The 12957-nt window shown below is 45.2% G+C and overlaps 1 long non-coding RNA gene across 1 annotated transcript; it reads right to left on the bottom strand.

The window, feature by feature from the left end:
• Window positions 1-810: 810 nt before the first annotated feature.
• LOC123044940 (uncharacterized) lies at window positions 811-3729 on the bottom strand. The gene is made up of 5 exons (XR_006420773.1): window positions 3435-3729; window positions 3277-3355; window positions 2904-3194; window positions 2595-2820; window positions 811-1833 (listed from the first exon to the last, which is right to left on the bottom strand). It is a non-coding gene; the product is annotated as an uncharacterized lncRNA (long non-coding RNA).
• Window positions 3730-12957: the final 9228 nt, after the last annotated feature.

Here is a 12957-nt window from a genome sequence, read left to right as displayed (position 1 = left end):
ATAGTCTCCCTCCACTTGGCCCCTCGCACCATCTTCTAGCACTACTGCAGGATGCTGCTAGCGCGACACTACGATCAGAGACCCTTCGAGGAACTGTGTGCGATGCAATAATCGCAAACGGTGGTGTAATAAAACCGTCAAAAATGTGCAAAACATTTGCGATGACAGATGCATCAAACACGATGCATATTTTAGTTGCGTGTGCAATGCAGGGCATACGGTTGATCCAGCAGAACTGTTGGCGATGAGGAAGAACAACAGAAACGGGCAGCCATATCAATGTGTGTGCGATATACGGCATACAGTTCCCTCCGATGAACTTTGTGCAATTTGGGAATGCAATAGAAACAATCAGCCAGATCAAGGTGTGTGTGACATACGACATACAGTTCACTCAGACAATCTGTTTTCGATTAGGTAAGAGAACGGAAACGGTTCATCTTAACATGATGTGTGTGATATGCGTGTAACGACTCCGAACCTGATAAGATTCGATGTCTCTGTGCTCACTGTGCTAGTCCCTGGATCAATAGCTAGGACACACAGTACAAGATGTAATATCAAGAATAAACCACATGTCATAATATTACATCGTAGATCCAGAATTTAATATAATACATACCTGCATTGCTCAAGCTAGCATACAAACAAAATGCAGCAGAAAAGCAAATAAAATCTCCATGAAGTCCATCAACACCACAGGCAAATGTCGAGTATAGACATCATAACCTACATCGTATCACTCACTCGTCGTATAAAATCTGCAACATGAAACATTGCAGCCACGAAGGATCAATACTTTGAATGTATTGGCAAGTCACACAGGGAAATGATATAACAGACCTACTTCTATATGCAAGGTATATCAAAAGAATGGTTGGTGGTTGTTTTGTAGAAAGCTAATTTTTCCCTTATAACTACATAATATAGTAGTCAAATTTTAATTATGTCTTGCTACAATTAAATACATATGGTTGAATTGGGCAATCCAATTCCAACCTATCCCCATTATCAAGTTTCCCACTCAATTTTATTAAAGTATCATCTGTCAAGATCATCCAATAACTGTAATGGCATAGTGGCTCAAATTTGTCCATAACCGGGGACACGGCTAATCATGATTAGTTTATACACTCTGCAGAGGTTTGTACACTTTACCCACTAGACTCAACCCGAAGATTGAGACAAAGTCTTTCAGAAGCAGTCGCCTAGTCCCATAGGAGGCCCATCCCAAGTATCATAACTACATCTGCTGGCACATCCGGGTAAGGTCCCCACAACTGATCAACTAAGCCAGAGCCCATATTAGCCAGTGGTTGTACATGGAAGCTACTAGTCACTAAGTTTGTCTGATCTTTTTGAGCCTGGACGGCACCCACTTACATTTAGAGGGTATAAACCATGATGTTCTTCAAACCACCCAGCAATACCGTTCGGGTGCACTTAGCCATGGTCCATGCCCTTAGAAAAGGAACAAGAAACCATGATGCAACCCTGTCCGTCCAGAGGTGAATTATATATTATGTTTTTACTCAAGTTATATTATATATAGTCCTCACATAATCTCGATGCATACACGAACCAATCCCCGCCTACATAGCATAGCAAGAATACACTACCATGATTGACAATAAGGCCATACTAACTGCATCTCAATAGCAATAGCATACTACCATAATATTCCTACACATGCATAATATGGTATTGTGGTATAGAACTACATGCATAAAAAATAGGATGAAGGATGATCAAGGTGTAACTTGCCTGGTATATTTGATGAAGATCGTCGCACTCACAATTCCTGACAATTCTACTCGTCACGCTCCGAGCAATCTATCGTAAACGAAAGAACTCAAATCAATAACCATGCCGTATGTAAGAACCAAAGAACAACAAAATAAATATGGCAAGGTTGAACAACACCAATATATATAGGCTTAATATATTATATAGGGTCTTTATGTGCTATAAAGGACAAGTGAATAAATCAACTCACAAGAGTCAATGCATGAAGAAGATGATATATAAGATTATATTGGAGATAAGATGGAACATGGTCAAAAGTATTTTGAAAACAACACATGTGTCATTTGACATACTGCATATGACATATGGGTTCATTTGCAAAAAGAATTACTTGAAAAGAAGTACTACAACCCAAGTTGTAGTAGAATGAAGTTTGAATTGAATTTAAATTCAAAACAGGGCAAGGAATATTTGAATATGGAGTTCACATGATATGTTCAGGAAGTATTTGATATAAGCAATCATATGCCAAAAGAATCAACCAGATCAGACACATGGTTTGCAAGATGTGGTCAACATATGATTTGAAAACAAATTTGATTGCTAGAATTTGAAGAGTTTAGAAGTTAAAACTGTTGATTCCAGTGGATAGGTAAGATCAAGATGAACACATAGGAAAAGTTTCACTGAGTTTGGATGTGTAGACCAAAAATTATAGCAGAAACAATATGTGCACAGATTGTGTTAAAAACTCTGCCGTGGCAGCGACGCTGCTGATGCTGTGTTGTGCGGGTGCCATGTGGCAGTATGTGATTCGTCGAGAGATGTCATGTGCGTGGTGTGCTCACCGTGAGCCAACGGACGACAGCGGCACTACGGGCGGGGGCGGCGGCACTACTCCGGTGGTCCTCCGGCGAAGTTGAGGCGGCATTGTGGGTGCGGTGTTCGACGGGGGTGGTGATGGTGGCGTAAAACGGCGAAGGAAGTGCCCTCTGTTGGTGGCGTCGTCGCTCGGTGGTGCCGCCAAACTCCGATGGGATCGAGGGTGTGTCGGTAGCTTGCTCCGGTATCAATCTGCGAGAGGCAAAATAGTTCAGGGGATGCGTCATTGAGAGTCTCGATCAAATAAAGAAACGGCCGCGCTCGGGGATGCATACAGTCATCAGAATCAAGCGACGAAGGGTGCTCGGTGGCGGAGCTTAATCGAATCCGTGCCCTCGTCTCTGCGGAGGAAAATTGGGGACGACTTCGGGAATAGCACGGATGAAGCGCGGCACGACGGACTTAGGGTATTCGTCGTGAGTTCTCTGGTGGGTCCTGCAACGACCGCACGAGCAGATGAACAGGAGGCGGCGACAGCGAGTTTCAGGTAGCGTCGCTCTATTCAGCTAGAGCAACGGCGGCAGCAACGATCTTTGGTGTGGGTGGGATAGCTCGAATCTGAGCTCCTGCGATGGGAAAACTCGGTCAGGAAGAAGCAGAGAGTGGTGGAGGTCCATATACGAAAATAGGGGTCCGAAGATTTCTTACTCTCGCCGGAATTGGCCGTGGAGGGAGGCTCGGGCGGCGGTGTTCTGTTCAGGCGGAGGTCGGTGTGTTCGCTCCTGTACTGCTTGGAGAGAAAAGAGAGTTCAGAGAGATAGGGAAGGTAAGGCAACGACGTATAGGAGAAGGGAGGAGCTCAGGACCGCTGGTGGTGACGGAATCGACGATCGATGGAGCTTCGGGTAGCGGAGCTCGGAGAGGTCCATGTGGTTGATCTCGAACAAGGATCCGAAGGATGGATGTGGGAATCGGACGAGAGGAAGAAGCAGGATCGCTAGATGCCCATGGATTGGCGCGACGGGTTCGGGGTCACACGAATCGCCGGAGACCGATCTGGGCGTGGCGGCGTTGTCGTACAGGAAGGGGAGTTCGAGCGAAGGTTGAAGACGCGTGCGGGGTCTACGTGCCGGTCAAACAGAGGAGGGAAGAGAGGCTGGCAAGTGGGCCTACATCTGTTTTTTTAGGGGGATCCAGCGCTGACGCAGGCTGGCGCGGTTGGCTTCTTGGGCTGGGCCAAAAGGCTGGGCTGCTTGTGCGCTGCACTGCGCGCGAGCAAAAGATAGCGAGTGGGCAGTTGGACTGCCGGGTAGACAAGGTTTAGGATTTTCTATATTTATTTTTATTTACAGAAATGACTATGGCTCCAAAATGAACCAATCATTTAACAAATAATACCAGAACATTAAAAAAAGTATAAATACTAATACATAAAACAGTGAACACTTTTTCAGTCCAAAATACTTATATAGAATACATATAATATTTTCGTAAACTTTACTTTGACACTTATAAAATCTCCCATTAAATATATTTGAATTCCCGAGAAAAAATCAAAACATTTAAAACATATCCAACTATTAATATTGAAGGAGTCATATTACCTTCTCTCACAATATTTAAATTTCTAAGTTAGAATTGTTTTAAATATTCAAAACCCAAATGGCAGACTATTCAATTATTCACCAATATGATTCTTTTGAGGAAGTCATGTCATCCCCTCTCACAATTGGAAATATTTTGAATATTCAATAAATCCAAAATAAGATGCCGATGGAAAATTGGGAAAGTCCTTTTATTCCCCCTCAATAAAATATTCATTTAACACCAAAAGTTTCGAATCGTAGTCAAATTTAACTAAGAGCAAACATCACAAGCAAGATTTCAATTACTCTTATTTAAATTATTATCATTCCCAAATTTAGAATTTTGGGATGTTACAATGCGGCATTTGCGATCAGCCAAAAGAGCACAAACGATTCGTGTAAACCGGATGTGTGTGATACGCAGCAAACAGCTCACTCGGATGAACTGTTTGGGATGAGAAATTATAACACAGACGGTTACTATAGTAAGTTCGTGTGTGATTCTGTTCGTACAAAAAACTTTGAAAAATGCAAACTGATTGTTTGCGGTGGCTAGGAGTATCGCACACGATGCGTCTGCAAGAACTCGTGTGCGATGATTAGTAAGTCACACATAATGAACGGCAGCAAGGGTGATATGCTGATCATGGAGTTTGAGAAGACCGTCGTCGGAAGGCCGCCGACTCAGCTTTTTAGCCTATATTTTATTATAATTGTATAAATAAGTAGGCCATGAGTGTTTTGTGCCTTGCCCCATGTGGCATTTTAAATTATCCTGAATATGTAAGACAATTATTAACCATTGCCATTGTAAATTTGCCTCAACAGCGAGCAAAGCGCGTAGGGACGCCACGGACCCGCAAAAAAAGAAAAAAAAGCAGGACGCCACGGCGAGCAACCACGTGGTTAACCTTCTGGCACCCCGTGGAAGAGGCGATGACGCATCCATAGGACACGATGGTGATATCATGACCATGTGTGATAGTGGGCAGACACGTACACGTACATCCGAGAACAAGGACCCGCGTTTCGGGCTTCTGATGCGTGGCATACGGTTGATCCAATAGAACTGTTTGCGATGAGACAACAACAAAAACGGGTCTTTGTGGGCCCAGAATCATCAATAAATTTTGACTTTGTTTCTCATCACATTGCAGATTACAACGCAATAAGTAACTGCAAATCTATTCACATAGATCAAACTAATATGTGTTCACACCGATCCTCCTTAATAATAAAGCACGGATTGACTCCGTGGGTTCACCGTCACAATACGCTTCCTCCTGTAAGTTTACGCTTTCACTTCGAATTTAAAATATATAGGCGAGGTGGTACTAAATTTTGTCCCAGATGTCCCACCTTGATCGCCCTAGTTCCTATTCGGCCAAGCAGGGCACACACCCCTCCGGTTTGGGCCAGCCCACTTTTATATATCCATTCTATAGAAGTTCAGTTCAAAAAACAAGCGCCTGATGGAGTTCCAACACGCGACCTATAGGTTCATAGACACCACGCCATCTTAGTTTAGTTTAAAAACACAGTGCTTTTCTCTGGGGGTTTTCGTTTTTTTGGATGGTTTTTCTTTTGTTTTGGCTGGGAAAAGAGCCAGCGGGAGAGGGAAGGCTCACCGGAGGACTCGCACGGCGACACGGTCACTTGCGAGGCGGCCGACTACAGGGGCGTGCAGTAGGCGCTTGGGCATTAGCAACGCCATGGTCTTTCGGCGAGGCGGGCAAGCACATACAAGCGTGGGGGCCATGCTGCCCGGACAAGAAGGGAGGCGCGGAGGAGGCGGTCATTACTGGTGGCGGGGCCAGATGTGTCACGCGCGTGCTCGCCTGTGAAAGTGCTAGTTATCGACTAGAGGGGGGTGTCGATTTTTATCAAAGTCTTCAAAACATGGAAGTTTCGAAGACAAACAATAGAAATGACCTAATTGATATGCAGCGGAAGATAAACTACAACGAGCAAGCCATAGTCAAGTATGCAATAATGTGAACGTACAAAGACTAATAGCAGCAAGGTAGTAAGGATCAGGATGGAAGATAGTATGAAGCCAATCAACGATAGTAGTCAAGCGATGAAGTCAAACAGATAAGATAAATAAGCAATGACTTCAAGAAGACAAACTCAAAGTAAAGGAGGGAAGAGATAGAACCAGCCACTTGTTGAAAACACAGGATTTGTTGGACCAGTTCCAATTGCTGTGACAACTGTATGTCTGGTTAGGGAGGCTGAGATTCAACTCAGAAGACCGCGTCTTCACCTTATTCCCCTTGAGCTAAGGACACACAGTCCTCGCCCAATCACTCTGGTAAGTCTTCAAGGTATACTTCCGAACCTTCACAGACTTCGTTCACCGGCGATCCACAATGACTCTTGGATGCTCAGAACGCGACGCCTAACCGGCTGGAGGATACACGGTCCTCAAGTGTAATAAGTCTTCAGGTCACACAGACAGAATGACTTCAGTGATGCCTAACACTCTTTGGCTCTGGGTGTTTGGGCTTTGTCCTTGCAAGGATTTCTCTCTCAAAGGCTTCGAGGTTGGTTGCTCTCAAAACGACAAAAGCTGCAAACTAACTCTGAGCAGCCATCAATTTATGGTGTAGGGGGTGGGCTATTTATAGCCACAAGGCAACCCGACCTGATATGTCCGAAATGACCCTGGGTCACTAAGGAACTGACACGTGTTCCAACGGTCAGATTTCAAACACACACGGCAACTTTACTTGGGCTACAAGCAAAGCTGACTCATCCAGCTCTGGATAAGATTTGCTCTCATTGTCTTCGCTCGAAGACATAGGATTTGGGTTGAGCATCACTTCAGTCACTCTGACTTTGTTCACTTGGACCCCACTTAACAGTACGGTGGTTCCTATGACTCAACAAAGAAGAAAAGGAAACAACGAAACAACACAGTCTTCGCGCTTCATAGTCTTCGCTCAATGTATTCTCATGTCATAGTCTTCAATGTGAATATCTTCACATACCACCATTGTCTTCAATGTCTTCATACATTTTTAGGGGTCATCTCCGGTAGGTAAACCGAATCAATGAGGGACACTACCTGCATTATCCTGCAATTCTCACAAACGCATTAGTCCCTCAACCATCTTTGTCGTCAATACTCCAAAACCAACTAGGGGTGGCACTAGATGCACTTACAATCTCCCCCTTTTTGGTGATTGATGACAAACTGGTTGAAGTTTTCAACGGGAAAGAAGTATGTGAAATTGTAAAGGATAGGGTATTGTCTTCATAAGTGGCAAGGGCTCCCCCTGAAGATGTGCATATAGATGATTTGCTTTTGGATTGCAAATGCACATGGCAGGTTGTACTTGTGGAGATCCTCTTCAACTTATGAAGGTAATTCATCATGCATGAAATGATATAACTTAAGGAATGACATGCATAATGGAAAATGGACGTCTGCAGAATGATCTAAGTGCGGAATGATCTAAGTGCGGAATGATCTAAGTGCGGAAGTTATCATCACACATGAAAGAGCAAATAAGTAGCAGACGACCATCGAGTTTAAGTGTTACAACTCAAAGAACGAAATGTATCAAAAGCAAGAGTTGTAAACACTAGGCAAAATATAAAGCAACCGCCCATATGAACCCGCTTGAAGACTATCAAACTCATACGCTTCTCCCCCTTTTGTCAGTAATGTCCAAAAAGGTTTGAAGACATAGAGCATCTACTCGTCCTCATGAGGAGTAGTTGAAGCAGCAGGGTTGTCGTTGTCGTTTGGCAGTGCAGACGAACTTGGTGCAGTGTCGATGCGTGCAGAAGTAGGGGGTGGTGAAGTAGCATCGTCTTCATCATCGATCACATTTGCATTCACGGTTGCCGCGGAGGAAGAATAGTCAGAGTCTTCAAGAGATGGAGTTCTACGTAGGACAGCATTCCATGGAGGAGTGGAGTCAAACTTGAATCTCTCAATGAAGCCATCGTCTTGAAGATCTACTTCAACACTGAGCAGGGTCAAACTCTTCCATGATCGCCGACAAGTTTCGTGAGTGACAAATGCATTCTTGGTGGCAAGATTACGAATGCGATTTACATCCACCAAGAGACTTTGCATCTGACACTTGAGCCAGAAATGATGCTTATCCTGTTTCTGATGCAGAGCCACAAGAAGTTCTCGGTCATTGAGGACCCGAGAGCGCTTCTTTGGCCTTTGAGCAATTGTGCTCTCAGTAGCTTCAGTTGGCGCACGATGAGGCAGACGAGTATTTCCAGCCATCGGATAGACACGCGTGACAGCTTGGACTCCTTCCATAGGCTGAGTGAAGCTTTGATGTTCAGCATTTTGAAGACACGGAGGCTTCTTAGCAGGCTCAGGGTATATGGCTTCAACTGACATATCAACCTCTGGTAGAAAGATCACATGATTGCGAGCAGAGGGCTGATAGTTGACAGCAGAGTGTTGCTTTATGAGGCGCATGACCCATGGAGCATAGAATTTCAGGCCAAAAAGGTCAGATCCAGATGCAGCCAGTTGCTTGATGAAGAAATCTTGTGCATTGAAGCTGATGCCATTGAGGATGTAAAAGACCAATGTCTTCATGGCTCCTTCAAGTTTAGCAGCAGATGAATGTCCTTTGATAGGCCATAGAGTCCGCCTGATGATGTGATATATGGTGCGCGGCAGATACTCAAGGTCATCAACAAAGAACTCCTTTGGATATTCAGCGTCATGAGGCAATGGCTTCATCATGCTCAACATCTGGCTCATGTTGGGTTCAGGCTTATGGAAGATGCTCTCCAGTGCATTGCGGTGGTTTTGACAGCCAGGTTCATAAAGCTCTCCGGGAGTGGATAGACATGTAAGCTCAAGGATGTCAAGAGCTTTGGCTTCATGATGAACATTTCCTGTCATCCACTCGAGAACCCATGTCTTTGTATCTCTGTTATATCCGCAAATGTGGAGCGTAGCATAGAATTGAAGCAAAAGTTCTTCATTCCAATGTTCTTTGTCTGTCACAAAACTGAGCAGACCAGCATCACGAAAGCAGTCTAGTGCTTCTTCTAAGCATGGCAGTCCTGCAATGGCTTCAGTGTCGAGGCGCATATGAGGGAAAATGCGCCCTTGATCATACAAAACGCAGGAGTAATAGCTTCGCTGCTGATGACTCCAGAAACGATCTGATGATATTCTTGGCTTTGTGTAGGGGTTCTTTGAGCTGTCAAAGAATGTGTTGTGGCTTTTGAAGCCATTTGCATTGAAGGACCCGACATATGTGGCAGTACCTAGAAACCTTGGCAGTCTTGGCTTTGGCTTCTGGACCTGAGGCCTATGCTTAATGTGATAGTCAAACTGAGGACCAGAGACATAAGGCGGAGGGACCAGAATGGGCCATCTTACTGTGATTAGCTCGCCATGGTTGTATGCTTGCTCAATTGTATAGGGCCTTGGTGGCGGAACAGGAGCAGTGGCAGCAACAGTGGCTTCGGGCTGCACAACAGAAGCTTCAGGAGCATTTTTAGCATTGACTTCTGGTACGGTGCTGGGGACAGGCTCCACAGTAGCTTCAGCAATGACTATGTCATTGGCTTCATTGGTGTTGGTGGTGGCAGCCTCAAGGTTTTCAACCTCCACTTGATGAGCTGGAGGGTCAGGCACAGACACGTTCACTTTATGAACAGCTTCTTCAGGAATAGGTGGAGTAGGGACACGATCGTCTTGATGTTCGTCATTAGCTGATGTAGCCGGATTGTCTTCAGCAACTGGTGCTTCACACGCGAAGACATTCACAACAGGAGTGGCTTCTGAAAACACTTGACGTGCAATAGGTTGATGGTGCACTTCTCCTTCTGGAACGCTTGGAAGAGGGACTTGAGGCCTTGGTCCTTTGCGAAGCCTTTGTAGGACAAGCGACACCTTGGGAGATGGAGTAGACAGGTCCTCATCCTCTTCAACTTGCACAGATGGTGTGGCTTGTTGTTGTTGGGGGGTGCTCGGGAAGTCTTGTTGTTGCGGGCGATCAGCCCATGATGCATCCTGAGCAATTGGCGTCAGAGGACGACCAATGCTGATGATTTCGCTGTTCGTGAGAACAGGCGATGATACCACATTGTATTCAATTTGAGGAAGAACTTCATAATCTTCAACATTGTCATGGTGACCAATGTCTTCAGCAGTGATGGGATCAACTGCTGGAATCTCTTCAGCTTCAGGAGCCTCTGTGGAAGCAGGCTCATGAACAGTCATTCGTAGTTCTTGATTTGCAGATGCAGGATGAACCACTGAGATGGGTTCAACAACAAGGGGCTCTGTGGGAGCAGCCCGACTTTTCCTGGTCTTGCGCTTCTTCTTGGAGGGAGCAGCACCAGAGGCTTCTGAGGTTTTCCTTTTTCTGGCTTCAGCCTCTGCAGCCCTCGTCTTCTTCTGTTCTGAAGCGTTTGACGTGACTTTTGGCTTCGAGCCAGTCATGCTGCTTGGGAAGATAATGCGAGGTTCATCTTGCCTTAAAGGTGCAGGTTGGACAGTTGGTAGCTTCTTCTTCTTTGCAGCCATCCTGGGGTCGATGCCAGGACGACCAAGAGCCTTGCGCTTCTCAGCCTCATTGTAGGCAAGCACATACTTGTCAGTCAGATTCTTCATGCGCTCTCTAGAGCCTCGAGCTTCTTCACGCTTCTTGTGAAAGGCTTCTTTGAGCTCGTGCAGCATATCTTGAAATTTTTAACATCTTGCATGTTGAGCGTGACCACATGCTTCTTGAACTGAGCCTTTTCATAGTCAATCTTGTGCTTCAGTTCGACGATGCGCTGAGCAATAGCTAGCTCAGAAGCAATAGCGCCATTGAAGGAGACGCTGAGGCCAATGGGAAGTTGCAAGTCATCAAAGCTGAGATTTGGTGTGTCAAACCACTCATCTATGAAGTTATGGATGATTGCCACATCAAAGAGAGGCAAATTATTGAAGATCTCTGCTTCTTCCTTGCTCTTGATCAGTTGCTCAAGAGCATCATCTGCAAGATCGTCATCACTGGACAGATCAATGTGCTCTTCACGCAGAATAGCAGCAGGAGTCAATGTCTGATCAGTACTCTTGATGTTTTTCTTTTTCTTCTCCGTCTTCTTGGAGATGCGTGAAAGATCTTCAGACTACACACTGTCTTCAGGAGATGCAGTGGCTAGTGGCTTCACACGAGAAGGTTTTGGAGGTGCAACTGATGTTGAAGCCTTAATTTTCTTTGGCTTCTGCGGCCTTGGAGGAGGAGCTGGGACTTCATCAAAATCAGCATCATTATCAGAATGATCCACTTTGGCACCTTGTACCAAGATGTAAGAGATGAGGCCATCAAGGTTTGAAAAGGGGTCGATTCTATTTTCTTCCGCTTCACGTGTGCCATCAGCACGGGGAGCAGAGGGACCAGGATTGAAGTCTAATCCCCATGACTTCTTGTTCTCCTTTGCCGATGCCTTGGCATACTGGAAGTTGCGCTTGAAGAGATTATCATCACGACACCAGAGCAATGATGTTGGGTCGGCATTTGTAGGCTGAGGTCCTCGGACCATACAAGGATAGAAACCCTATGCAATAGCTTCAGCTCTGTTCTTGGGTTGAAGGCCTCGATAGAGAATATCACCCCAAGGACTTTTGATAGCATTCTTCTCAGCATATTCCTGGGTCACGAACTTGTACTTGAACCATTGTTCAGCCCAATAGCGTCGAATCCATTGGATTCGGGTCTTGCGCTGATTATAATCCTCTTCAGGATCTGTTTTGTAGATTTCTGCGAGGTCATCAGGCAAATCTCTTGATGTTCCTCCTCGACGTTGTCTGCCACCCTACTTTAGTGATTTCTCTGCAGCCATGAACTTCAAACTGAATGGTTTCAATATGTTCAAAGGCTTTCGCTTGCTGGTCAGACAAGAACTAGCTTCAGGAGAGTTAATGTGTTGCTGTAAGAATTCTGCAAACGAATGCAGACTATGAGAACCAAGGGGTTCTCCCACGGACATGTACCTGTGACAGCATTAGAGATGCGAGGGAAGGGGAAGAGGCCATATGCATTCTCAGAAGATTTTGAAGATAAATCAGTTTGAAGACATTGACCTCATGTTGCGAAGACATTCACTTATATGTTGAGAGTTGGTTCCAGATTTGTATGAATCCGTGAATAAGTACAAGTGAGGAATCTAACTAGATATGAAGCTTAAGTGAATATACTAGGCAGTATGAGATGCAGACAGAATAGATCTAACTTTGTGTAGACAAAAACCACTTTTAGTAAATAGGATGAATCATTGCGGATCAAAAGGATGGTAAAAATAGAGTTATATTTACCACACGAAGAACAGCTAGATGAGATGAATTGGAGACCGAGCAGTTCAATCCACTGTGCCCTAACTTGGCGACGGAGGACACCTACGGCGGCGGCGGAGAGGACGATGCCCGTGGCCGGCGTGAGGACAGCGTCGGAGCAGTCGCGGCAGCTAAGCGCTTCATCGCCGGCGTCGTCGAGAGCTAGCGGTGGCGCTAGGGTTTTGACGAGGTGGAAGAAGGTTTTCTTGACCGTAGGGGACACGTATTTATAAGTAGGTGTGTGGTATAGTGCAATTACGCAGGTGCCCCTGCCCGTTCACATCAGTGGGACACGTGGCAAGCATGCAACATACTCAGAGTTGTCCCACGTTCCCACGCCCGCCAAGTTTGTCGGATGGTTGTTCCGGCTTCTCCGGATTTCAACAATAAAGATGAATCATTTAAAAGGACTTGATGTTTGTCTTTGTGTCTTCTGCTGACAAGGATGCAGACAAGACATTTGACAGTTTCAATAGACAGATA

This window comes from Triticum aestivum, chromosome 2B (assembly GCF_018294505.1).
Source record: "Triticum aestivum cultivar Chinese Spring chromosome 2B, IWGSC CS RefSeq v2.1, whole genome shotgun sequence".
Lineage (NCBI taxonomy): Eukaryota > Viridiplantae > Streptophyta > Magnoliopsida > Poales > Poaceae > Triticum > Triticum aestivum.
This window is presented reverse-complemented; position numbering and strand designations above follow the sequence as displayed.